Source organism: Balearica regulorum, chromosome 4, assembly GCF_011004875.1.
Source record: "Balearica regulorum gibbericeps isolate bBalReg1 chromosome 4, bBalReg1.pri, whole genome shotgun sequence".
In the NCBI taxonomy this organism is placed as follows: Eukaryota; Metazoa; Chordata; class Aves; order Gruiformes; family Gruidae; genus Balearica; species Balearica regulorum.
The window spans coordinates 49,361,321-49,387,443 of NC_046187.1; the positions used below are offsets into that span (position 1 = coordinate 49,361,321).

At 39.0% G+C, this 26,123-nt stretch overlaps 2 protein-coding genes across 8 annotated transcripts in view; one reads left to right on the forward strand and one right to left on the reverse strand.

The window, feature by feature from the left end:
- Positions 1–12,103, reverse strand: part of SLC7A2 (solute carrier family 7 member 2) — a 56,580-nt gene extending 44,477 nt beyond the window's left edge. Inside the window, exon 1 of one of the 7 annotated variants that reach the window (XM_075752059.1) lies at positions 11,846–12,103. The gene's annotated coding sequence lies outside the window, so the exon portion shown is untranslated. Of the gene's footprint in view, positions 1–10,277; positions 11,110–11,265; positions 11,568–11,695; positions 11,805–11,845 lie in introns of those variants that run through there. The other 6 variants (XM_075752061.1, XM_075752053.1, XM_075752055.1 and 3 more) reach the window with 6 other exon arrangements.
- Positions 12,104–13,648: 1,545 nt separating this feature from the next.
- Positions 13,649–26,123, forward strand: part of MTMR7 (myotubularin related protein 7) — a 73,448-nt gene continuing 60,973 nt past the window's right edge. Inside the window, exons 1-2 of the mRNA XM_075752050.1 lie at positions 13,649–13,755; positions 15,365–15,442. The gene's annotated coding sequence lies outside the window, so the exon portion shown is untranslated. The remainder of the gene's footprint in view (positions 13,756–15,364; positions 15,443–26,123) is intronic.

Consider the following 26,123-nt stretch of genomic DNA (forward strand, 5'->3'; position numbering starts at 1 on the left):
GCTTTTCAAGGGGTTTGTTTACCATCAAAGAAGATTCTATGTACAGTAGTTGCAAGCTTGTCTCCCTAGAAAGCAGATGCTCCAGCTACTACTGATTTTCCTTTTTGACTCATATGACCTGTTTTCAAGGGTTTGCAATCTCCTCCAACAAAGTGGAGAAATTCAATGTCATGTATCTCACATGCCCTGCTGTGCGTTTCCAGAGTCCTGTTTCCATGGACATAACAGGAGTCAAAGTACAAGGAGTAAGCATCTTTGCTTACAGTTCCAGGCTTCTTTCCAGCCACCACTTCCAATCCCAAGCTATCCCTCCAGGGAACACTATGAGCACCATTCACATTATTCTGTGTTTCTGCTGCCTTTCTGCCATCTGCAAACAGCTGCAATTAAACCAACTTGCTGTTTGATTGTGTGTTATCAGCAACATTTGTTTTCAGATCCTTAGAAACCATATGGAACATTGAAACCCATGCTTTTATTAGCTAGGTTTCAACCACACTAAAATACTGGGTTTCATTGTTCCCTGATTTAGACTAAAGGAAGATACTTACCCCACTCACTGTCTTCCACAGGAGGAGTTATTTGTACCAATCATTAAGCAGTTGCTTGGACAAATATAATGTAACATTACATGTTTTCATAAACAGGCACAAGAAGAATATGTTGAAGAACTCTGATAGCTTATAATAGCCTACTAATAAATGCAAATGAGAGTTAAGAGAGTGTTGGGGACAGGGGGAGAAGAGGGATGTTTTGAAACTTCGATAACTTCACTGGTTCCTATGGAAATATTCCCTATTTACAATGCCAAACCAAGATTAGAATCAGGTCAAATATGCAGTAATGGAACTACAGTTATAGTGAAGATGTAACAGATGCAAAGTAGGAACTATCCAAAATAATAATAATTAAAAAAAAAGTTTCACATACAAGGCATTTACCAAGCAAGTCTACAAGACAGCAGCAGCAAAAACGCAATTGGTGAGTGACATCTTCTTGATCAAATATGTATTACTTTTTTTTAGCTCCTGTTAAAAGGAATGAAACAACTCTACAGGAGTTCCTATGTTGCAGGAAAAATAGGATTGTAAATGCCCAAACTCACTTCAAAAGTTTGAGGGATAAAGCACTCCTATGACCAAAGTTTTTGCAACTAATGCTTTCTCCAGTTAAATAAAAAAAAAAAAAAAAAAAGATGGCCCAGAAGGAAGAAAAGACAAAAATCAGAGAGGATAAGAGAAATTACTGTATGTTTTACAGCTATATGGAGCATATTCAACAGTTTCTTCCAATGGTGGTATAATTTAAGCAGCTCATATCGCTTATTCTATTCTCTTCTCTCCTCTCCTCTGTGTCCATCCACTAGTTGTGGCTGCACAGCCATATGTGTGGCCATGTGATAAACTGGAACAGGGAACTGATCCTTAATCAAAAGTATCCCAAGGAAAAAAATGAATTAGTTTCCTAATCCAGTTCATTGCACAGTACCACAAACAGCTGTGCAGACACAGAGGGATGGTTACTGCAGCAGGAACAAGAGACAGCAGCCTGGAGCACAAGAGCTGCATAAACTCACATGGCTTCAGTATGAAATGTACAAACTATACCTATGAGCCCATCCAGAATGGGAAAGCTACTTGTTTCACAGAGCACGGTGGATACATTTTAATCAGTAACAATGAAATAGTGTAAACATTCGCTTTACATAATCAGAAAGTTGACTTAATTTATTGTGTGTGGATAAAAATGCAACATCAACAGTATTTTACTGCAAATTCTGCTCTTTTTGCATCTGGTTCATTGAACTAAGTGCAACCCATCTGTTACCACATAAGACAGAAAAACAGTCAAATAGAAAAAAAAAACTTAAAACAAATCCAAAATTATTTGCTTAGACAACTAATGAAGTGGAGTATATAGGCAATTAAATGCTATGGAAGGCTTTATAGAGTACTACAAAATTGCAGGAAGGTTTATAAAAGTTTATATCCGGGACAATTACCAATACAAAATGGGGTTACTACATCTGATGTTGAAACTAGTTGCCTCAGAATAAGGCACATGCATGTAATAAATTAAAATGGTCTAATAAAATAGTTCTAATAGTTGGACATTGCATGGGAGACGGCAAACAATTCTGGACTGGATACCCAGAAGCAGTGTCCCACTAAGGAATAAATGTTGCAACAATTAGAACAGATTTCCTTCATTTAGGGAAAGTATGTTACAGGGCTAATTTTTCCATCTTGGACAGTTTCTTCTTTATCCATCATGCAAAAATCAGACAGTGAATACCTCGCTGCTGTAAGACAGTCATTCTACAAGAACACCTCATAGCAAATGTTAACTTGCTACCACATGGTATTTTTCAGTATCAGGCTCCAGGACCATAATGAAAGTTGCATTTCATGGGACAAATAAGGAGAAGGTTTTTCCAAATGATGTATGAACATCTACTTTTCAACTCCTGAAAACTTCTCATTGTCTTGAAAATCTAAAGGAGTCTCACCAATAGGTGGTCAATATAATTCCCACAAAAAATACAATTTCAGAGGTTGGACATTCAGAAGAGAGCAGAGAAAACTAAACAGAGGTGGAGAAATGAACAAAAAGCAAGACTGGTAGGGAAGTCATATATGAAAATCATATTGTAATTGGCAGAGCTACAATAAAACTAAGCTCTCAAATACAAATGTATGATTTTGGGGAGTATATGTGTGTTTGGGGAGGGCAGCAGAAGACCACAAATTCGTCTTCATGATGATCTTGGCCTAAAACATCCATGAACTCAAGCTCTGATGTGACTGTCATGCACTTCAGCAAAATAAAATTATTATTATTATTATTATTATTATTATTGTTGTTGTTGTTGTTGTTGTTGCTAAACAGACAAGCAATAGCTCACCTAACACTGTATTGCTTTTAGTTTAAAAAGATAACAAAATATCCTTGACAAAGAAAGAAGCAGAGAACACATTTATTGTGAAGTCAAAACACTTTCCATATGGGAAAATGTATATATGAACAACTCATTCCTGCAGAAGTATGCATTTAAATAATTTCAGTGTCCACTGTGGGATTGTTCTAACCTATTTATTTTATTGTCAAGGAAATTTCTGCTCGCAAGTCAGCAAGAGTAAAACCAAAGACCACAAAGTATGCTCTGCTTCTTAATGTTCTGAGAATATGTAAAGCAGCCAGCACTGAATGTTTTACTTACATTGCATGTTTAGTTTTCATGCAAGCCAGAGAACAATGCAGACCTGATAAGGCTCACAACTCAAGTTCTACACAGCACAGGAATTTATGCAAAATGTGTCTGAAAACCTGCATTTCTCAGGTGATCTGGGTTCTACCACGTGTCTTAAGGTATTGATATTCACTTGTTCCTGTTCCAACTCTCAGAAGCAAACACCATGAGAATCGCCATTGCTTCCCTATGAAGCATCTCATCTTCAGCCACCACCGCTACAGAAAACAAACTACCACAGAGGACCTCATAATATTCTTTTTTGCCACATAACCGGCAACTACATAAGATTAATGTGCTGAAATCCCACTCAGTTGTTTAGACCACAAGAAGAGTCTGACTAGATCTGCTAGATTTGGATTCAAGCATTTGGATACTAGAAAACAATAAGGACATCAACTTTACTTTCTGCCAGGTATGTAGATCTTTCACATAAATGGACAATGGCAAGAATCCATTTGGCTCTGGACAAGAAGGCAGAAAAATGCAAATACTGAGAGAAGGCAGTTATGAACCTTAGGAAAAATACTTCACCTCCGTAAGTCTATTTCCAAAGATGTTTTTAGCCCCAGCATGGTCAGGGTATGGGGCTGTAGGCATAGTTTGTTTACACCAGCGCAAATCTCTACGGATCATCAAGTTATTCCACATGAACTGATGTAAACATGAAATATAGCATTCTCTACTGTACTGAAAAATAAGTTGGGAAATGGGAAAGAATGCAAAGCAACTCACCCATTTGGCTTCCTTAGGAGTTAATGTACTTTATGAAGTAACTTGAAAAGATACTTTAATCTTTTTTTATAGTAACTATGTGGGCCAATTCAGAATGGTGCGTAGAATTAAACTGACAGGAAGGATACAATACACTTCAAGGGATGGCAAGGACAGGTACATAGGTCACCTTAAAACAGTGAAAACCCCAAATAGGCTTATTAGATGCAATAGTGAAGTCTCCTCATAGATGGTATTTTAAGAAGTACCATTTTCAACTTCTCTGGACTTTTCCATCTGATATTGAATATTATAACTGCAAATGTTATAGTATTTCTAACCACGTACTGTGTACTTCTTGGTAATTCTTATCAATGCACTTTATATTGGATCTTTTTATTGATCTAGTTCTAGATAACTGCCATTCTTCTCTTAGTCTGTCAGCATAGCAATTTACCTAGTGCATACTCATGCCTTATTGAAAAATAACTTTTGAATAATGAATTCATACATGTAAGAGCCACTTTCTACAAATGGGCCTGAAGGAAGCCCCCAGCTCAGGATATCCCTCTTCACAAGGGAGTAGACCTCGTTACACCTGCAGAACGGCCCCTCTTTATGGCTAACCTCCCAGGGCCCCTCCTTGAGTCTATGTAAAGAAAGAGAGTGAACAGAGTTTGGTAAGCAGTGCATAGGTGTAACGCATCCAGAGTTTCTAAAAACGTATTGCTGAGGAAAAATAACAATGAAACATATAAATCACCATGTACCTATTACTGCAAAAATATGTAAGAATTTTTGCTGGTCTTCAATTTCCTCACAACAAAACTGATGTTTCATGATACACACTTCTTCAATACCACCCCAAAAAGTTCTCCTTCTCTTCGAATCCTTACAGTGGAACAAAGCAATTAAATTCTGCTACTGACTGCACTCAAATACTTACTGTTAACTTTAAACCCTAAAACAAGTTAGACTATCATTACAAGGATCAAAAATACTGCCTAGTCATCTAAACTACTGCTTCTAAAAGGCATGCTGAAGCAGTGTACCTTGAAAAGAATCACACATTTATGCTAATTCTATATATCCACAAGCTTTTTCATCAAATTCAGTGCTGAAAGTATTTCATGGCAAGTCACATCTCATTGTTTTCTCTCAACTGTATGATAGTCCAAAAACATTCAAGGGCAGAACAAAATCCGTATTACACCAAATCACACATAAACAGTGAATTCAGAGGAATTAATTTAAGTCCTCATGGGAGTAATCAGACATATTCATGATATCCAAATGTTACATTTTCCTTAACTAATATGGAGATGTTTCTCAATCTAAGGAAACTGAGGACAATAAATAATCTCTTCCAAATTCCATTTCAATTACTATTTATTCCATAACCACAATGCACATGGTACTGCACAAACAAAATAAAATAAACACAATCACTTTTGCCATCTTGTCAAACAGCACGCAATCAAACTCTAGACAAAGAAGTAACCTCAAACAAAATGGGCTAGGACCAGGGGTTAGCTACATGAATTCACACAGCTATAGAACAGGTTATCCACATCATTCAATGTTTTCACAGTAAAGGAAATGAAGATCAGATTGCATTGAATCCAACTCCCTCCCCAAAAAAAGTCACATAAAGAAGAATGTTCTGTAAAGCAAATTTATTCCATACATTTCTCAAAAAAAATCACTTTAGTTTGGAAAGCAAAAAGCACAGATGAAGTGAAGTTGTGTATTAAACACAGAAGATGGTAGTAAAGTCTGGCAAAACCACTTGGTACAGTTTGTCTTTTCCTTCAGTCCAATCTCAACTGACAAATGATTCCTAGTTAAGATCCCTGCAGAAGATCTATGAAAAAAAAATATTTATTTGGATTTTGCCAGTTGACATATTTCTATGTATTGTCACCTTTCTACAGCAGATAAACTGCTGTTCACCAAATTTCTAGTAACCAATACAATTGGATTAATCTAGTCAAGTACCATCCCTTTCTGGTAGTACATCTGACAAAATAATTTTCAGAAATGAGGTAATTTAGCAAGAACAGCCATACAAGACTTCTAAAAACCAGTGTTGCCATCACAAAGAGGCACAATCACCTTGCATTAGTGATACAGAGGACTACAGCGTAACACTGAATCACCACCACTGACTGCACATTCTGATTACTTATCAGTAACAGCAGCTGTTGTGTGCACTCTGCTGCACTTCTAAGTTGTCATAGGGAACTGAGGGCACTAAATATCACCTTTATCTAGCAACTGCATGGAGGTCTTTACGGGTCACCTACATTAACTACCAGGTGTGGTAGGAAAGGGTAATTGAAAAAGTGAGATGGAAGAAGAACCGGAGTCTGTGGACAAGCATGACAATGTGATGGTTTATATATGATTGTTTCCTCCATTTTTTCCCTATGTGGCTGGTTTATTTCTACTTGTCAGATGCGTGCAGCCATTTAGACACTAATAAGAGATTCTACTCTTTCAAAATAAGCTTTGGAGAAGTCATCCTATGGCCTGGATTCTTATGTAAACTAGTTTTAGATAATGCCGTGCTGTTTCTAGAAGCCATAACCCAAACTAGAGCAGCTAGCTGTTAGAAGAGCTGTGATGTCCTTCTCATTGCTATTCAATACCACTCAAAATGGTTCATTGCTGCCTGGGCTACATTTTGAAAGGCTAGGTCTTCCTTCAGGATTCTGTTAACTTTATGATATGTGCATGGAGGTACACTTTATCTGTGAGATCCTCTGTCATTAAGTTTAACCACACTAGTACTCTAGTTTGACACTTAGTTCTTTGTAATATATACAATATTGGGGGGGGGGGTGTGTATATACACAACCATCACATAATTGAAAGTCTATGCAGTCTAGAACAGAATCTTAGCAGCCACAGTAAATAAAGCATGAAAATTTTTTATGTATGCTATTACAGTAGCACCTGTCCCCTAGTTACATTCAATAAACACAGACCCAACACCATCACGATGACTATCACAACCAGCCCACCCTCATCTCTATGGAGGTTAAAGGTCAAGTGAGACTGATGGAATTAAAGGATATCCATGTACAAAGTTGCTGTAGATCATATTTCGACATTAAGAGATCTGCAACAATCATCTCACAAGCAGAATGCTTTATTCAAGGTAAATTTCTTCTCCAGCTGTGTAGAATAAGATGTCCTGAGCTAACTGCTCATTCTATGATCAAGCACATGCAATATGTTTCCGCATCAGTATCCTATGTACATTCAGAAATCTCATTCCACACATATGCAATCTTATGCAGGAACTCATGAAGACAATGACGACATTAAGTGCATTTCAAAATCATCTTCCCCTTGGAGTACGTCCACTCAGACAAGTTAAAATTTTGAGATCAGGCAAGATAATATTGTGGATCTTGGATGACTGTCAGCAATGACTAAACTTAGGAATCACAGAAGCCACTTTTACTAGTAACCTTTATAACTCTCACTTGAGTTGCAGTGGTAGATCACTTACACAAATGCTTTTCCCAGCAGAGAGGAGGACACATTCATCATTTTCTGAAAGCTCAACTGTTTGCTTCCAATGGCCCTGTGACTTGACTTGCCAATACTAAATTGTTTAGCTACTAAACCAGCGGAATGAGGATGATTCTTACCCCAACTGGACAACACACAGGTTGAAGAACCAACAAGACTGAGGATCACAGGATCAAAGGCAATGTGATAAACGACAAAGGTGTCATGAAGGTGGGCACTTGCAGATGCATGAAAACTTGTAGATACAGAAACATGACTCCAAGTATTTTTATATACTTTTTAATACTTTCAGCAGCATATAAAATATTTTCAGTGTCTTACTATGTAAAAAGTTAATGTGAATACAAGAAGTTCTGCTTTAAGGTCACAAATATACATACAAATGGCATTGCTAACTGTTTTATACATCTTTAGCTATATGGCATTAATAAATCACTACCTGCCTGGGAACTACCTGAGGGAAGAAGGGATAAGAAATGGCAGAAAGTTACTCATTCCAGTATCAAAAAAGAACAATAAGTCAAAGACAGGACTGGTAGCTTACAATGCATGCTCTATTTTAAGTTAATGCCCTACCAAATATTGCCTATGTAAAAGAAAGTTTCCCTAAAGGGTTCTACCCTGAAGCACATCATCCTGTAAGCTGGGGAGAATTCTGATTAAAAACAGGACGGCAAGCAAACCAGGAAAGCATGCCATGTTTTGCTGTGTGGTTTTTTTGTGTCATATGATACCTGTATCATGATAGATGTCAAAAATACCAGCAGAACCAATACGGGTGAAGATGACCTAAAGCTATATGAGCAAAGAAAATTTTATCATCTTACAACCTCTATGATACCTTAGGGAATGAGATTCAGCTTAAGCTATTTTTTGATCATTTGCAGTCTTTCCCCTTCATTTGCCTCTGTCTTAAACATAAAGTCCACTGCAAAATGAACAAAAATCTGCCAAGGCACAAAAGGAGGAACTAAATCTTCACAGCACCACTCAATACATTTCATTTTGCAAAGAACGCATGTCACAACTTTTCTCAGTTACTCTGCAGTTCACGCAAGCTGAAAGGTAGAAGCAAGGCGCATTTTCAAGCAAGCTAAAGGCCACACTGACTTAAGCTGATGTGTGGGTTTTTTCCCACAGTTGCAGAGTTAATCTCGGTCCCATTTCTGGTCCCTACACTTGTAAAATTAAGTTTCACATCTTTTTACTCAAGATACATGGGGGGCTTTGCAATTATCTCCACCTAGAGGAACTCTAAGCTGCTGGATCCCTGTATCTAACATACTTACTCAGGAGTTCTGTCTGGTTTTAGTCACTTCAACAGCCATCTGCAACCACTGATTTATGAACAGAAGCCTCTGCCTTCAAAATACATTGTTGCCAAAACATTTAGAAAGTGAAAAAGTAAGTTTTTAAAAAGTTTTAAATTATTATGTTCCTTTTATCTTACCTGTCTTTCTGTACTCACTGCAACTTATTATGCCAATATATTTATATAGTAAATACCCCTATAAAGCAGCTAATAAATGGCATCAATAACTTAACACATTGACTCCAAATTCATTGTCTTCCTTAAGTACCTTGTTAACTAGAACCCTATGCATAAAAAAGTTAGAATTACATACAGACACGTTCAAAATATGCTAAATACATTAATTTATTAAGAAATGAAATGGATTTTGATTTAATCCATAAGTGTGTACAAAGCTAGAAGCAGCTACATATTCATGCATATTATCGAGTACATTTTTGCTGAGGTCAAGAATCTTAGTCAGACCATTTATGCATACCCACACTAGCCGAAATACCGAGCTTCAGGATCAAAACTTTGTTGCATTAAAACTTCACAAAGCGCCCATCTTCATCCAAGTCTGAAGAATCAAAAGTCATATTTTAGTAACACCAGTTAGAAGATTACTCCATGCATGGATAAGCTTCATCACAACATGTGGCAAAAGACTAAAATGTATGTCACTGCTACAAAGTCACTGCATCTTTCAAAAGATATCATTACAGCTACTTATGTCTCTGTAGTGTTGTTTCATTCCTGTCCCAATTTGTATCAGAGCCCAGTGGGGTTTAGAAGAATTGTGTGGATGGGGTAGTGTCAAATGGAATCAACAGCAGCAATGGACATCTGCCTACAGGAGTTGGGCAGGCACTATGTCTTTTTCTGTCTGACTATATAGTACATTATAGATGTCAATTAAAAGAAGTTTAGTTTTTGTATAGGCCTTATGCCTATTTTTACTGTCAATGTTTTAATGCCATTAGGTAACACAAAGCAGAACTCAAAACATTTTCCATGCTGTGTAATCCAAATTCTAATCCAAGATCCACTGTGTACTGAATCTGCACAGTGTCTACATGAACTTTTCATAGAATTTGTTTTATTTTGTCCTTCTTGCATAAACAAACTACCATCAGCTTATTTCAATAAATACAAGTTCTGTATGCCATGATCCCTTGTCTCGCATTCCCCATCTCTGAAACATCTGAATGCTTCCAATGTATTTGTTTTGGTTTTAATTAGGAAGAATACAAAGAGAAATGTGTTTGAAAGCTTTTGAAATAAATACACGTTAGGTATTAATATACTTGAAGCAGAGAGTGGGCTTGAAGGAGTTCCTTTCACAGCTTGGGCCAAACTTCAGGAAACTTCTATCCCTTTCACAGGTAAATTATTTTTGCTAAATAATTTTGGTAAATTATTGTTTTGGTAAATTATAATTTAAGCACCAGCATAACAATCAGTAGAAACTACACTTACCTCCAGAACCAAGTGGTGTGATATCCTCCCCTCCCCCAAAACTAATTTGGTTCAGCCATTTTAACGGAGTTTACCCAGAAGCAAGACTTGCATCAGATCCACAACACTCTATCATCCAAATGGTATCATAAATCTCAAGTGAGAACCAAGGATTTTGTTCTGCTGCTTTAGATACGTTAAATTTTAAGTATAACTTTATTGGACTAGCTTTCTCCAGCTGCCAGTAGCATTACACACGGATGACATGTACTTCAAACACATTTCTATATTTAAACATGCAAAGTTGGCAGAAGTGAAGAATCTTATGGTTCCTAAACTTGCTTTACAATGGTTAGGGACTTGCACCCACTTCATGCTCTCCACTGAAGCGTGATACCCCCAGCTTCTCAAAATGCACTGAAGAACTGAGGTTGTACTGGGATTGTATGCTTTGACTCGGTAAAAACCTGCACAAATAGCGCCTCCAGGAAAAGTCGGTGCTTGAGTGAGCTTGTCGGAAACCCAGGGAGGGCAATTTCAACCATCTACACCTCCAGATCTTTATCGTAGTAGCAGTAGATGCTACCCAAGGACCAGCAAATGAGGTCCCACACCTCCCATCCAGAAGCTTTCAGGTGCCAGACCCCCACAGCTCCTCCCCGGCTGCAGCAGCCTAACGCTGGTGAGGACAGCGACCAGAGTCAGCAGGGAAAAGCCAGCGCCATTTCCCCCAGAGCGGACTTCAAAAGGCAGCAGAAAAGCCCTTGGCTTCCCTCCTCCGAGCAAGTTGCCTGGCACTAAGAATAACTCCTCGGAGCCCCTCTCGGGGGGCCGGGGGGGTGGGTGTTGTCAGAGCCCCGCCAACCGTACACCGGGGCCTCCCGCCTGCCTCGGTTCCCCCTCGCCCCCCACGGCCGAGCCAGGTGGGGACCCCGGCAGCGGCGCTTCCCCTAACCGCTCGCCCACCCGGTCCCGACGAAGGGAAAGGCGGAAGAAGGGCGCCACTTACGGAGCCCGGGCACGGTTCCCGGCGGCGGCGGGTCGAGCTACGCGGAGGTGCGGTTGCAGCGGAGGGTCTCTCTCAGCGGCGAAAGCCGGGGCGCTTTTCACCTCAGGAAGCCCCCATGCCTGGTTTTCCCAGACATGCGGGCTCGGCTAACCCCACCCCGCTCCGCCGACTCCTTTCCCGCCTTACTCTCCTTCCCTCAGGAGCCAGGCGACCCTCTGTCAGCGGCGCGGTGGCGCAGCAGGGAGATTGGGCTTCTTCCCTGAAGGGTCGGGCCGCGTTTCCCGCCGTGTCCCTCGGGGAAGGGAGGTCGGACAGCCCCGACCCCGCGCTTGGACCCCGCCTCAGAGCCGTTACAGAACCCCTGCACCTCCTAACGGTCGAGGAGCGACCGTTAAAGGCCCACCCGCGACTCTCTCCCGTTTCTCATTACCAACAGTCGCCGAGGTTTTCTAAAGTAGTTTTGTCCCGAGTGCTTTGAAGTTCTGCTTGTGAACAGCACCTGCGTGGGCTTCCTGATCCCTCCTCAGATACAATTCTGCACACAGTTTTAGACGGGTGAGTGTGTGGGTGGTTGCCTTACCTGGCCTTGGGTTAGGAGGTGGGAGGAACGGCCACTCCAGAGTCGCTTCAAACTGCCCTTTACCACATGCAGGGTGTATTTTCCAGGGCAGCGTTCAGGAGCGTGTGGTGGGGCAGCACGTCCTTGGATCCTGGTGGAATCCTTGTGGAATTCTTGGAGAAGCTCCAGGGAGCGTAGGAATGAAGGGGAAAGAGCCACCGAGGCTCTCCTAACAGATAACACCTTGGAAGGTGATTTTGAGATACAGCATAGGCAAAATTTGGCAAAGAGCAGCAAAAAGGCCACAGGATGGTATACAGCACCAGACCGTCACATGTACGATGCTGCTTCTTTTAATTCCAGTGCTGTCAATCAACTTAATAAACTGCCTCTTCCTATGAGCCTTGTCATATTTGTTTGAGATGCCTGGGACTTGGCAGCTCTATCTGTCCATAGGTTGGAGAGTTTTTCTGCCTCCCTGTCCTTCAGCCTAAATAATACAAATCTTTCCCCTGGGCCAGATATCTTAAAAAACTCATTTTAGGGCTAAGAATAGTCTTAGGCTAAGAATAGCTAATGCTAAGAATAACTAACATTAAGAATAGCTGGAATAAATCTTACAATCATCATCTTTTTCCCTGCATATATTCTACTTACATAAGTCCTTTTCTTTCAACACTATAGTTTGAATACATCACATCGTTGGGAATACCTTTAAAAATTTTGGCTGTGGATCTGCTTGTCTCCTTTCTGTGATATTCCGTCACCATATATGGCATGTGTATGCATATATACCTGCATATGTACATTACATATACATATACATCTATCACTATTGTAATCTTTAAGAAAACAGAAGTTGTTCCATGGACACCAGAACTAACAATACAGCTGACTTGTGAAAAAAAAGTCTTCATTGTCCTTTGTATTTAATGTGACATCTTTTGCTTAGATCACAACTTTCCAACAAATTGTGCATTATGATACCCTTTGTGCTATCAGTGCATCACATATAACTAACATTTCACTGATAGGGTAAACTCTTACATAAATTGCTGTGAACAAACCTTAAAATTTGCTTCAGATAATACTTGAAAAAGACCAGTGATCACACATCGTTGCCAACTATCCCCAGTTCAAGCTAGTTACTTAGCTTGCAATTCACCAAAAATAAAGCTAACATATTTCTATAAAGATTTTATACCGGCCCTACAGTGCTTCTATCCGCTGCACATCCATATGATTTCCCAAAGAGGCCAATGCCATGTTCTGTCAAGGATCCAGGCAAAGCCTGTGAAGGTCTGGTTCAGTTTCAGCACCCCTAGATCTCTTATCTTTTTTTTTTTGTTTGTTAGAGGACTTGCAGATTGAATATATTCCTCTCTGTTTCATTTTTTGGGGTCTAAATGCCATTTGCTCTTCAGGCAAGGATTTGTCTGTCTTAAATATAGTTCTTTCCATGACAAATAACAATATTCCTTACAGTTAAGTAATTAATATTTAACCATGTAAATTTCTGCTATTAGAACAAAGGACATTTTTTTCTTCTGTGAAGATGCCACCTGAAGCGGTCATGTGTATGTGCGTGTCTTCCTCTATCAATACTGCCTGTAAAGTGTGAATTTAAATATTTACATCCAGTATAAATAGGGTTTTAAAATGCCACCACCTAAAACAGGAGAAATGGCCAGGTATTATCTCAGCCCTAATTATACTACATTGCTCTGTTAACAACCGAAATGGCTTTACATTGCTCTCTCAGTCACTGTGGTGGCTTTGAAATGTTGACAGATCCATAACTGCTTTTATAAAAAGCAGGAGAGTGTCACAAGCCCCAGCATGCTTGTTTCAGGGAGGTCTGGTAGCCCTGTACAGCCTCAGCTCTCCTTTTCTTCAGTGGAAAGTCCTTTCCTGCTGACTCTGCAGCTAAGGTAAAGTGCCTGCTTTTGGAATGGTTCCCATTTGGTGGTGGGGGGGTTAAACTCAGATTGTCAGCTTTCAATTTATCACTGGCTATTTGTAAATACTTCAGGTCTGATTCAAATGTTTAGTATGTGCTAATGTATCATGTAATTAAAGCAAATAGCAGTTGTCCATTTTGCTGGTTTTGCAGCCTCACAGGGAGTGTGTGTATCCTATAGTCAAATGTGCAACTGCAGCTCACAAACACCCTCACAGTCCAGCTTTAAAACAGCTAGATCAGAAACCAGTAGAGTCACGGAGTTCAGTGCTGACTCCAAACATGCCCAAGAATTTTTTTGATTTACCAAAGCTTCCGGGGCATGTTTGAAGTCAGCAATGAGCTTCATACCTCCATAACTACAGGTAAACAGACAAGAATTAGTCCAGGTGAATGAGATCCCTGCTGCCATGACTACACTGTTAGATACTACCAGGACTGCCATATGGAAATACTCAAAAGTACCTTTGTTGTTCTTGTTGAGGCTAGGACATTGTGTAGCTCCTTTCAAAAGTAGACCATATTCCGTCTTTAACCTGGCTAGGTTTTGCCTTTCTCCTTCCACAGGGAAACTCTTTCAGAACTGCAAATCTGAAAGAAGCCAAGCATCTCTAACTCTGATTCAGCACTGACACTGTGAGTCTCTTACTTCATAAGATCATGCAGAGGACCAATCTGACAAAATAAGAAGAGCAGAAACATATTTGGGGAGTGACTGTTTAGTGACTTAGCACAACATAAGTGAACATAGGGCTCAGAGGAATGAACAATTTTCTGTTTATCTGCAGAAGAATAAATCATGAACCATTCTCTTCAACACTCATGTTGTGTTCCCATGTGGTTGGACTGCTTTTTCTTTTAAATTCTCAGTAGAATTTCTCATCTTCCCTTTTCATGTATAGTAGGGAGTGTCATCAGCCTACTAAGAAATAGCTACATCATTAACGTAAACAGCACAGTGAAGATTTTTTTCCCAATGCTCATCAATTATTCAGAGAAATTATGTTACTAATGGGAAACCTGTTCAACCAAAACATTGGAAATCGGAAAGTTATTTGCTCTTGCCCTTGCCATGTGTGCAGGACAACAGTTTTGACTAAATGTACTAGTCCGTATCAGTAAATGATGTGTGTGATGCATAAAAAAGGGTACTTTTAGAGTAACTGGATTTATGAAAATGAAAGTTGTCCTAAGTCCTCTCTATGCCACATTATGTGTCAGAAATGTTAAATAATTAGGTGCAACAGAGTAAGTTAGTCTCACCAACTCTGTGATACAAAATTAGTTTTGTGAAATTTCCAGTTACCTTGCTGCTTATTGCTGCATTATATGTGCTGTTACTGCACAAATATAAAATGACCATTCTCCACGCCATTCTTTAGCTGATAATAGCAGTGAGATTTTTATCATGTGTACAAAACAAAGGTAAAAAAATAATGGCTCATCCTCTTTTTTTTTCCCCTGCTCTTCAATCTTCTACTGGAGTGACGCAATAGAAATGTAGGACTGTGTTCCCATTCTGTAAATTATAGTCTTTTCCCCTGGTAACATGTTCCTTTCACCTTTCTGTTTTTCACTAGGTTGGGGTTTTTTAATTGCTTCTATGCTGAGTATTGATTGTCCTGCGGGATGCATTGACAGGAGGAAACGTTGAAGAGGTAAGTATTAATATATTTAATAAACACAAGTTGTAAACTTAAAGTCTTGAAGTTTAAACATGTAATTTTCCATTTAAACACTTAAAGTAGCCTTATTTTCCCAGTTTTCAGTCTTAGTGGGTCAGGCTGCTGTTAAATGGCTTTCACCAAATCAAATAACTAGCTAGAAGTATAAAAAAAATAATAGTCAGTGAGAATGAATAAGGTGGTCACCTATGTCTATGGCGATACAGGAAATGAACCTGGAGAAGAAATCCATCATATAGTGGAGACGGTATGTATAGAGATATCCACTTCTTTTCCTCTGAATTTCAGACTGCTCTGCAGATTCTTATGAGATGTAGAGAGTTGTACCATACTAACAGGCATCAGTGCTACCAACTTCTGCAATCTCATTGTAAGTCTTCAGATGCTTTCTTCAACACCTTGAGTCTAAGTTTGGGAGAAAATCTCTTGTAAAGAAAAACCTGGAAAACATATATCTTGATCTAAGTGAGGCTCAGAAAACAAGGCTCTGAAGATAAATAACATAAAATTTAACATTGAAAAACCTGATGACTTTTAAACAACTATCCAGTTTTGGGAGTCTGACATGCTTTTAGATATAGTTCATGATACTGATTTTAACTGATGTGTATAGCAGAATATAGGATATTAGCCCAGGCTTACAGATCATTAATAGATTATACAAAAAGACTCAAAAAAGCAGAGAGGCGGGATGGCAAAAAGGAAGAAGAAGAGGAAAGAATACCTTTCTCTAACCAACCTAATATTCCTAACAAAAGTATCACACCTTATAAAATAAATTTTGCTTACAGGTACTTAGCTATGGTGGTAGGTACTTTAATTCTATTAATAATGTTTTCAGGGAAATCTTATCTGAAGGAAGGTATTTAGTGGAGCTTTTAATGTCCTTGTGAGCTGTGCTGGCTGGTGATTTGGGGGCAGGAGGCAAGGCTCTAGCCTCCTTCCCCTTCTCCACCTAGTTCACGGCAATGTTATTCATAGTCAGTGATTCTGTGAGGAATGCAAATGCCATAAAAATTAAGAGATTCTTCCTTGCAAACAGGTTGATACCCATCAGGTCATGACAGAACTACTTGGCAGAGCAGAAGCTTCACGTTTTGGCTGCCTGGAATACATTTAGCCACTAGATAAATAAGACCTTTTATTATGCAGGACAGATTGTTCTTTAAACTTTTCAAATACAAACACAGAGTGAAAAAAGTTTGCAAAGGAAAAAAAAAAAGCCAAGAAGTATTTTTAATCTGTGTTAATAAATAAAAAACACTGTATTTTATTAGATTGAACAACAGCAAAAAAGCATTTAAATAAATCACAGAAAAGTAGTGTATCTCTGTAAATAATTCATTACCCATTTGCAGAAAAAAAAAGGTGTAAAGATTTGAGTGTATTCACATGAACACTGGATGACAATTTTTATTCTTTCCAACAGTTTGGAGGTTTATTTTCTTTAGAAATCTTGGCTCTGTAGAGTCAGAAATGAATTATTGCTTTTCCATAACAGTAGGAAGAAAGTTCTGGCAGTACTTATCTTCAGCTGCATAAAGCAAGCCTGCCATTTGAGACTTCAAGGGGGTGTACCGAGGGGAGTGTAAGGGGGAGTGGCACAAGAGGTGCAATCATCTGTTTTCCAGTGAACAACGTTGAGGTAACCAACAAGTACCTCTAGCAACCTATGGCAAATCTCAGCTGTTGAGCAACTGAGGCTGTGTCAGTGAAACTTCTACAAGTAGAAGGCACACGTGCCAAGAAACTTGCCCAGCCTCATCAGCAAAGAAAACATACTTTCTGCTATCGGCAGCTTGCTTACATATTAACCACTGCTTTACAGTCTCCTGTACACAGATGCTGTTCACAGGCTCAACATAATCTCTTCTGGGGTCAGAATTTGCCTAAGTACTTAAGGTTTGATTAGCCATAATGAATCACATGAGTTGCCTAACTAAGATACATTAGGTGACTTGCTGAAGTTGAACCAGACAGCATGAGTTTTGGCACATTTAAAGAATGAAATTGCCTTATGTGATTGTAAGGGTTGGCTCTTTTTCATCTCTCCTACTTTTCCACATGAGTTGTGCATCAAAGTGACACCTTAATTTGTCTGAAAGAAGTGGAGGAGGTAATCTCTTATATTAAGATGGGGTTCTGATTTTGGTTTTTTAGTCTGTCTAAGACATGAAATAGGTGCAAGTTTTGCAGTCTGATCTGTGTAGAGGGGCTTGTTGAGTTCAGAAATTGTATGCATTATTTATGTATGTATGCATTATATGCATTACTTAATGGAGTTCTGCACAAAAGTAGCATCTGCCAATGGGGTTTGTCTGATATGGGGAGCAGCAAAAAGAGAACAATCATGTGTTCCAGCAGAAGTGAAATGCAAAGGCTTAAACTGGAACTCCTTTCTAAATATGGCCTGCAAAAGTGACACTGTGAGGTACTGTTGCTGTTATCGGTTCTGCAAGCTCGGAATAGCTTGTGAACCATAAACTTTTCTTCTTTCTCAGCATCAAAAGAGCCCATGGACTGTATGACAATGTCCTCAGATACTTAGCTGTCTTGAAGAGTCCCAACTTTCAGTTTAGAGGGGGAGAAAGTATCTTACCTGTGATTTATAAAGCAAGTTCAGATAACCAGGTACAGATGCTGTCTCAATGAGCTTCTGGGATTCCTGAAAAAAAGTTCATACTTGAGAACAAACGTCTCTGTAAAGATACTCAGGTTGTCTTTTAACAAATAAGTCTTTGATTCTGGATTCTGGTAACTCTTGATGTACAGCTTTGTGTCACTGCTGTTAGATTTTTCCTGACATGGCAAACTTGGATCTCTTGAGGTTTGAAGTCTTGAAGTTTGATCAGGCTCTTCTGCACTACATGCCAGTTGAGCAGTGTAGAGACATTGCAAGAAACATGAGCTGCTCCACACATTTCAGTCAGTTAGTTTTAATGCCAAAGACAATTCTACATCAATGGTATTGGTCTTAAGTAATTAATAGTCTATTACTTGGACTTTCACCAGACGTATTAGTTTTAGTTCTGCAGTTTTACACTGTATCCAATAGCTCCAACTTACCAGAACTTCCAGCTTTCCTAAATCAGCTCCTGTGATTCAGCATGTCTCCGTCACTCAGAGAACTGACCAAAATTCTTACAAAATCAGTTTTCAGAGTAAAGCAATACTTTTAATCAGCTTTCCCAGGAAGATTCCACTGACCTTTGCGTTGCTGTGTAGTCCCCCACACAGCTATTCTTCCCCTTCTCTGTGGCCGAAGATGTGAAAGAAGAACTTCCCACAGGAAAAGGGTGGGAGAGAGCAGCCAGATGTGGAAGACTTAAACAGCCCTTCTGCCCTTGGAAAAGAAGGAGTATAAATATGTACTGACACATTTTTAAGTTCGGCTCTGCCTAGCGTGGTGGGAAGGAAGTTGTCTGAATCATTCAGTTTGGGTTATACCACTGGGGAAACCATAACGTCAGCACACTGCTCCATCTCTGCACAACAGCAGCATTCATTAATTACTAAAATATTCCCCAAGGAAAATAATGTTTACAACTAGGGCTTGTAATTGACTACAGAGATGTCACAGATTCTATGACTAGGTACATTGTGTATGCTCATCTGTGTTTGTATATGTATACTTTATATATAAGTATACATTATAGATATATGTACTCTGAACCTGATGGAAAGAACAACATGTTTGCAGCTACTTTATGATGAAACAAAGCTAAATTTTTAAGTGGTAAGGAAGAATGCAACATGTTTTGGATATTGCACATAATTTATCTTCGTATTTTATAACATTTGGTCTTTTGGAGCTGTTTGTTCAAAGGAAAATATCACCAAGATAACTTCCTGCAACTGCCACTGGATTTTGCATTTGACCTTCTTGTTCACTTCCTCTTCTGAATGATGTAAGAACAGTCACCAGCAAAATGGTTGAACTGTTCCACTCCTGCGGTTACTATTCATAAGTAAAAAATGACATGATCATTGGAAATGTATCCTGCAAAATTCTTTGAACCCATCAGAGGAAAGCTGGTAGTAAATCTAGGTATTATTCATATGATCGATTTGTATGCACCACCTTTCTTCACACTGCTATTCATTTTCTTGAATAACAAGTATGATTCATACCCTATTATTCTTTTCATCTTTTGATACCTAAAATGTGGTGAGCTTAACTGAGCAACAAGTGATGGAAGACTTTGTTTTTCTCATGGCATCAGTAGTTGTACTTTATCCCCTTTAATCACCCATATGTGTAACTATCGTCCTTCAGGATGAGGGGAGCTAATGTCATTCTTTATGTCAAGGGAAATCTGTCTGTAATTAAATTCATTAATCAATATGAGAGACTTCTGAGAAACTGGAGGAACTGTATCTTCTCCTAGGCTTAAACCTGGTAACTCTGGTGAACTCCTAAGTTTCTACTGGCCCCTGAAACAAATACAAGACTTGAGACTCTAGGGAGAACTTGGAGTGCTTGTTTTAACCAAACGAGTTTATTTGAGTAAAATGTTTTACTGGATGCAAACTGTGATTGGGAGTGGAAGAAGCTCATTTGAGTTCAGAGTTGCAAGCACTGAAAAGGTAGAGGACGCGATTCTGGTAATGTTACAAGATTTGTTTTGTTACTTATGTTGTACTAATGTTAAAGGTAATGTGTTCAGTGATTCAAATAGCAGAGGGAAAGGCTTAATTTGGAACATTTCCTATCTACAGCAGTACAAACAGATGTACATTCTTTAATGATGCGTTTTCACATTTGTAAGACCTTTATAAAACTCAGGGGAAGAATGTGTCCCTCAGAGCTGATTCATGACTGTAGCCACTTATGCAGGAGGAATAAATACTCTATAGGGGAGATAGTATTGAGTCTTGGCTTCAAATGCGAATATGGAAAAGCCTTCTCAGTATGTTAATTTCTCAACATTGACTTTCTAATCTTCCAAATTAAGTTTGCTTGCTTTAGTACATAAATTAGTTTACAATATGGATCTTCTTGCACTTAGTAATCAAATCACTGTTTTAGCCCTCTTAATTGCTCAGTGAATTTACTTGCACACAAGCAGAAAAATATCTGTATATTTGCATTATACATTTAAGTATATCTAAGTTTGCATTATAATTTCTTATTCTTTGGCTGATTTTTACATTTACTAAAATGCTGATGCACAAGACACAATATGGTAATCATACTAAATATGTGGAAACTGTGAAGAGAAATGTAGTCAAAGAGACTGCAGAGAGCTGCCGGCTGTCACAGGAAGATTGCCCTCATCAAAAGCTACCTTGTGATGTATATATACTGTACTGCCATCTGTAGCGTAAATACTCCGAAAAGAGAGTTTTTATCCTGGCAAATTGAAGGCTGATGGGACATATGATTGCAGCATATATTTCAAAGGGTAAGTTTTGGGGAGAGAGAGAGACTGTTTAGATTGGCAAAAGAAGATGTTGGCACAAGAAGCCCACAAATATATTTTGGCTAGGACATATCAGTCAGTATCTAATTTTTTGTAGGAGCGGTGTGGAGGGGGGAAATAAAGTAATGGGTCTCAAAATGTAGCTAGCTGAATTTATGAAGAAGATCGTATAATGGAGTATTTCACAATAGCTGGGGACTAAACACGATGATCGAGAAGGTCCCCTTCAGTCCTTTGTCTTTCTGAAATGGTGAATATATTTTTAATTACTAAAGTAGTTTCGGAGAGCACTGTCTATATTTGTAACATTGCCTGGAAAACATTAGGCCTGAGCACAAGGATTTAGAGACAATTCATATTTTTATTTTTTATGTATGCTTTTTATAAGAATAAGCACACATGGATTGGATTTATTTCCCAATAGAAAGACTGCAAGAAAAAGGGATTGTGGCAAAATTTGGCAAAATTTCCTTGCCTTCCAAGTGCCAGCTGTTTACTCACATCACTGGATCAGTGCTTTCTTCTCTTGTGACACCTGGATAGCAGCCAACAATCTCAGTGTAAATTTGCAGTAAGCCTTTAAGTTTACAGTACCTGGCAAATTATCATTGTATTTCTGTAAGAAATTCCTCCTCTGTGAATATGGACTTGTGGGTTTTTGTGCTTTGAAAACATTTATAGCATCTCTTGTGTGCAGATTCTCTGGTCTCTAGTAGAAGTTGTGCTCACATTGCAGCTTATTGTTCAGGTAAGGGTCTCACTTTCTCTAAGGTCACCAAAACTTCTGGGAACCAAATTATCTTTCAGAGCCCTACTGTTTTGTCTCTCTCACATACACACCCCCCCACCCACCCACCCACCATAAATCCCATTACCACATTCACTGCCTTCAGATGTTAGTGAGAAAAAGTGACTGCCTTTGAAACTCAGTCCAGGTACAGTTCCTGCCCATTACACTTTTTATAAGTAAGTCTTCAGTTTTGTGGGAAAAATCTACCATCAGAATACATAGAAATTTGCCAAAAAATCAAGAATGCTAAAAAATAGGATAAAATAGAAAAGCTAACAAAATTTTAAGACTTTCTGTATTGCTAGGCACGCTTCCAACACATCAGTCTATTCAGTGTGGACTTTCCCATGCCCGGTATAGAAGCCAAAAGTGTTACTGCACATTAATAGTTAGCCTCTGCAAGCTATGTCAGCCTTCTTGTCCGCAGGGACTGATGCTCATATGGGGGTGGATCTGGCAGTGCAATGTGGGAGCCAGCTCCTCTCAGAGAAATCTGGAAGTGGTGAAGGTCATCCAAAAGTGGCTCAGACTGTCACTGTCACTCCAGCTTGCAAGAGTAGCTTCCCACTGAATTTGATGCCAAGTCTTGCGTAGCTTGTTATCAAAATACTTTCATGGGAGTGTGATTTAGCAATCTCACGAGGTGGATGGATGTTATTCCTCTTTTAAGCTACAGGGGGCAGTACCTGGGACATTCACACTGTAGAACTACAGCCTTCCTCTCTTGGCTCCCGCAGAGCATCAGTCAGAACAACAGTGTAATTTAGACGCACTGAATGGATCCTCGAGCCTGCATTGAGTACTTGTGGAGCTTTCCAACTCAGTCCCTGAAGTCCTGGGCCTAAAGTGGGGCTGTGTGGAGTGTGGCATGGAATGATTTGCTGCAAATTAGGAATTAATGAAAATAAATTCCATTTCTCCTTTGTTTTCTTATTTCTTTTTCGGAAAGGAAAGAGTGTTGGAGTGACAACAAAACCAAAAGTTTTGACTGCTGACCCCCCTTGTCTCCCACGTTGTAATGATCCGAAGAGAAATTCATTGTTCTTCTGACTCATAACATGTAAAGACTGACGAATGAGGCTCAATCACTGAGCACTCACTGTAAGAATTATTAGGTAAAACCTGCTAGTAAAAAGGTACAGTTGTCCTGTACAAGAAGATTGTATGTATCATAATACGCAAGCTACCAACTCAGAAATTTTCATTCATGGAATAGACATACTAATTGCAAACTTATTCAAGAGAATAAAAAGTGCCTCATTTTCAGGATTCAATCTTGTAAGGTGCTGCACACCCCCTGGAAGGCACCTGACCCACTTTAAACCTCCCATTTAAAGCCCTTTGAGTCTGGGTGAGTTCAGTGTATTGCAGAATTAGATTCTTAATCAAGAAATCTTCCATTAAAAGGGAAAGAGGAGTTTAGAGCAAAGGAGGGTGTGAGATTGTTCAGAGAAGTGAAGACTTGCAGCTGCCTTATACAATGTATCATCCAGCAACAATAACAGAAACATTTTCTATTCTTAGCACTACTTAACATATGTCTTTTTTTTTTCTTTCTTTTTTTTTTTTTTAAATACAGCTTGGAAGAGACTTTGGTGTACTCCTTCCCAACAATACTCTGATGCATTTGTTATGATTCCTTCTGCTGAATAGGAGCCTTCATCCTGTTCTCATTTGCACCCTCCAAATAAGGCTAATTATAGCAAGATGTTTTTAAAAAGAGGTCTCAGACTTGCCACTATTTAGTTCTATGCCAGATGTTAGATTCAAGAGAATAAAGGGTGGCAGAAAACATCAGAAAAATAGCTATTTTTTACTCTTTTCTCTTTTTAAAAACCAGGAATGTCTCAAGTTGTACAGATCAGAAAAGTCACACAGAGGAAAAGCAGCTACTTCACACACCACTGCCAGTAAGAACAAGCATGTGAAAACTCCTGCTCCTTAAACAGCTTTGTTAAATGTAAATTAAAAAAAAAAAAAAAAAAAAAAAGAAAAACCCAACAAAAAACAAAACCACCACCCTCATAGCATTCAGAGTACTAGATAATGCATTTTACAAAATGGGGAAACAAATACAGTTTTGTTGTTTTTTTGATATACTAATTGGTTATCTCTCACTACTGCATTCTCCATCCTTTGAGTGATATGATAGCTGTAAATCCTCAGGGAAAAAAAAACCCATAATGTGTACCAGGCTGCAACAAATATCTAGCATTGAAATCTATTGAAAAACCTGTAAGTATAAATCTGGATTTAATTCAATGTTGTGAAATCAGCTTCTTGGGTGGAATCCTGGACCTGTTCAACTCAGTGGAAGTTTCATAGGGAGAAGGCATACTTCCATTGTCTTTATAGTATTTAAAATATCTACTCCAAGATCTACAGTGACCAATGTGATGTAAAACCTTAGTATGTCTGTAAGAAGAGAGCTATGGATGAAATTATGAGAAACGCTTTCTGCTATAACCTTGTTACACCCTGGAACAGAAAAGCTGTATGTCTCCTTGTTCACTTTTGCTCAAACCCGTGGAACAGCAAGGTTTGGTAGGTTGACTTTCCACAGTAATTTTTGGAGTAGGGCTTGATCTTGGGCAGTATGATTTACACATAACTATGTGGACATTTTATTGCTGGATAATGTTACTTCAGCATACCTTTTTCTGAAGACTTCTGGCGCTTGCACCTTTGCTGCCATGGTAGCAGTGCATCTTAATAGTTTTTGCAACTTGAGTCCTCTATTCATTTGGTGAAAAGGGAGCTATCGCACTTTTCAAGTGCAGAGGGTTACTGGCTCAGAAATCAGTTAATCCTGTAATTTGTTTAGTTAATAATACAAAAGCCATTTAGGAAAAGAAGAACTGCACAACTTCTGAGTACCTGTTAAGCTGTCCAGATGACAGGCAGAATTCCTAATCCCTTCAATATATATCAACAAAGAGCATAAAAGAATTTGGCACCCACAAGTGGACTTCTCAAAGGTCGGAAAAAATCCAACCTTCTACTCTGTAATTTACTTTGTAATTTACTTTCTCATGTTATTAGTAATGTATTAGATCATATGGCAAATAGAATCAATTGATGAATTATTAATATAATGAATGCTGGAAAAATGAGTTTGTGATGGAAGTCACTATAGATTGTGAATATTTTATTTTACACAAATGATGGGGCACAGAGTTTATTATGTTTTATGCCTACAGTTATTGCCATATCGAAATCTAACCAAGGTCACTCTGTTGTGAGGGAGAACCACATGTGATTTAACAACTGGAAAATTACACAAGGTTCTAAATTACACAGACCTTGGATTTCTGCTCTACTAAATCCACATCACATATTTCTATTTAAATAAGCCCTCAAGGGCTTGACTGATTTTTTTTTTTTAAACTGGGAAACATACTGTTATAATATATTTGCCAATATCAAATATGGAAAGAGATTGAGAAAACAGAAATGAAGACTATATGTAGTTTCATTTAGGCATCTGCTAATCATATCTTCCACTTGCCTTTTCCTATCACTTACCAGAACTTATATTTTGATGGTGCCATTAAAATGCTCATAAAAATGTCACATTGACATATTGTCCTTTACAGTAAAAATATACTTGGGTGTTAATAAGTGACAACCTAGCAAAACCATCTTGTCTTCCCAGAAAGTGGGTTTCTGCACTGTTTAATTAATTCAATTAAGTCTCAGGCAAATCAATGGAGGGCCTCCTTACCCTTCTAAATTTAAAAAAAAAAAAAAAAAAAAATTACTGTCATGCTAAAAAAGTTCACTTCTGAAGAGAAACCTTTGGGATCTTTCAAGATTCACTTCAAATTGCAGCCCTGAGGAGAAGGACTTGGGGGTATCGATTGATGAGAAGCTCAACATGAGCCGGCAGTGTGCACTTGCAGCCCAGAAAGCCAACCATGTCCTGGGCTGCATCAAAAGAGGTGTGACCAGCAGGTCGAGGGAGGTGATCCTGCCCCTCTACTCCGCTCTTGTGAGACCCCACCTGGAGTACTGCGTCCAGCTCTGGGGGCCCCAGTACAGGAGAGACATGGAGCTGTTGGAATGAGTCCAGAGGAAAGCCACAAATATGATCAGAGGGCTGGAGCACCTCTCCTGTGAGGACAGGCTGAGAGAGTTGGGATTGTTCAGCCTGGAGAAAAGAAGGCTCCAGGGAGATCTAATTGTGGCTTACCAGTACCTGAAGGGGCCTACAGGAAAGATGGTCAGGGACTGTCTATGAGGGAGTGTAGTGACAGGACAAGGGGTAATGGGTTTAAGCTGAAGGAGGGTCTATTTAGATTAGATGTTAGAAAGAAATTCTTTACTGTTAGAGTGGTGAGGCACTGGAACAGGTTGCCCAGAGAGGTTGTGGATGCCCCATCCCTGGAAGTGTTTAAGACCAGGCTGGATGGGGCTTTGGGCAACGTGGTCTAGTGGAGGG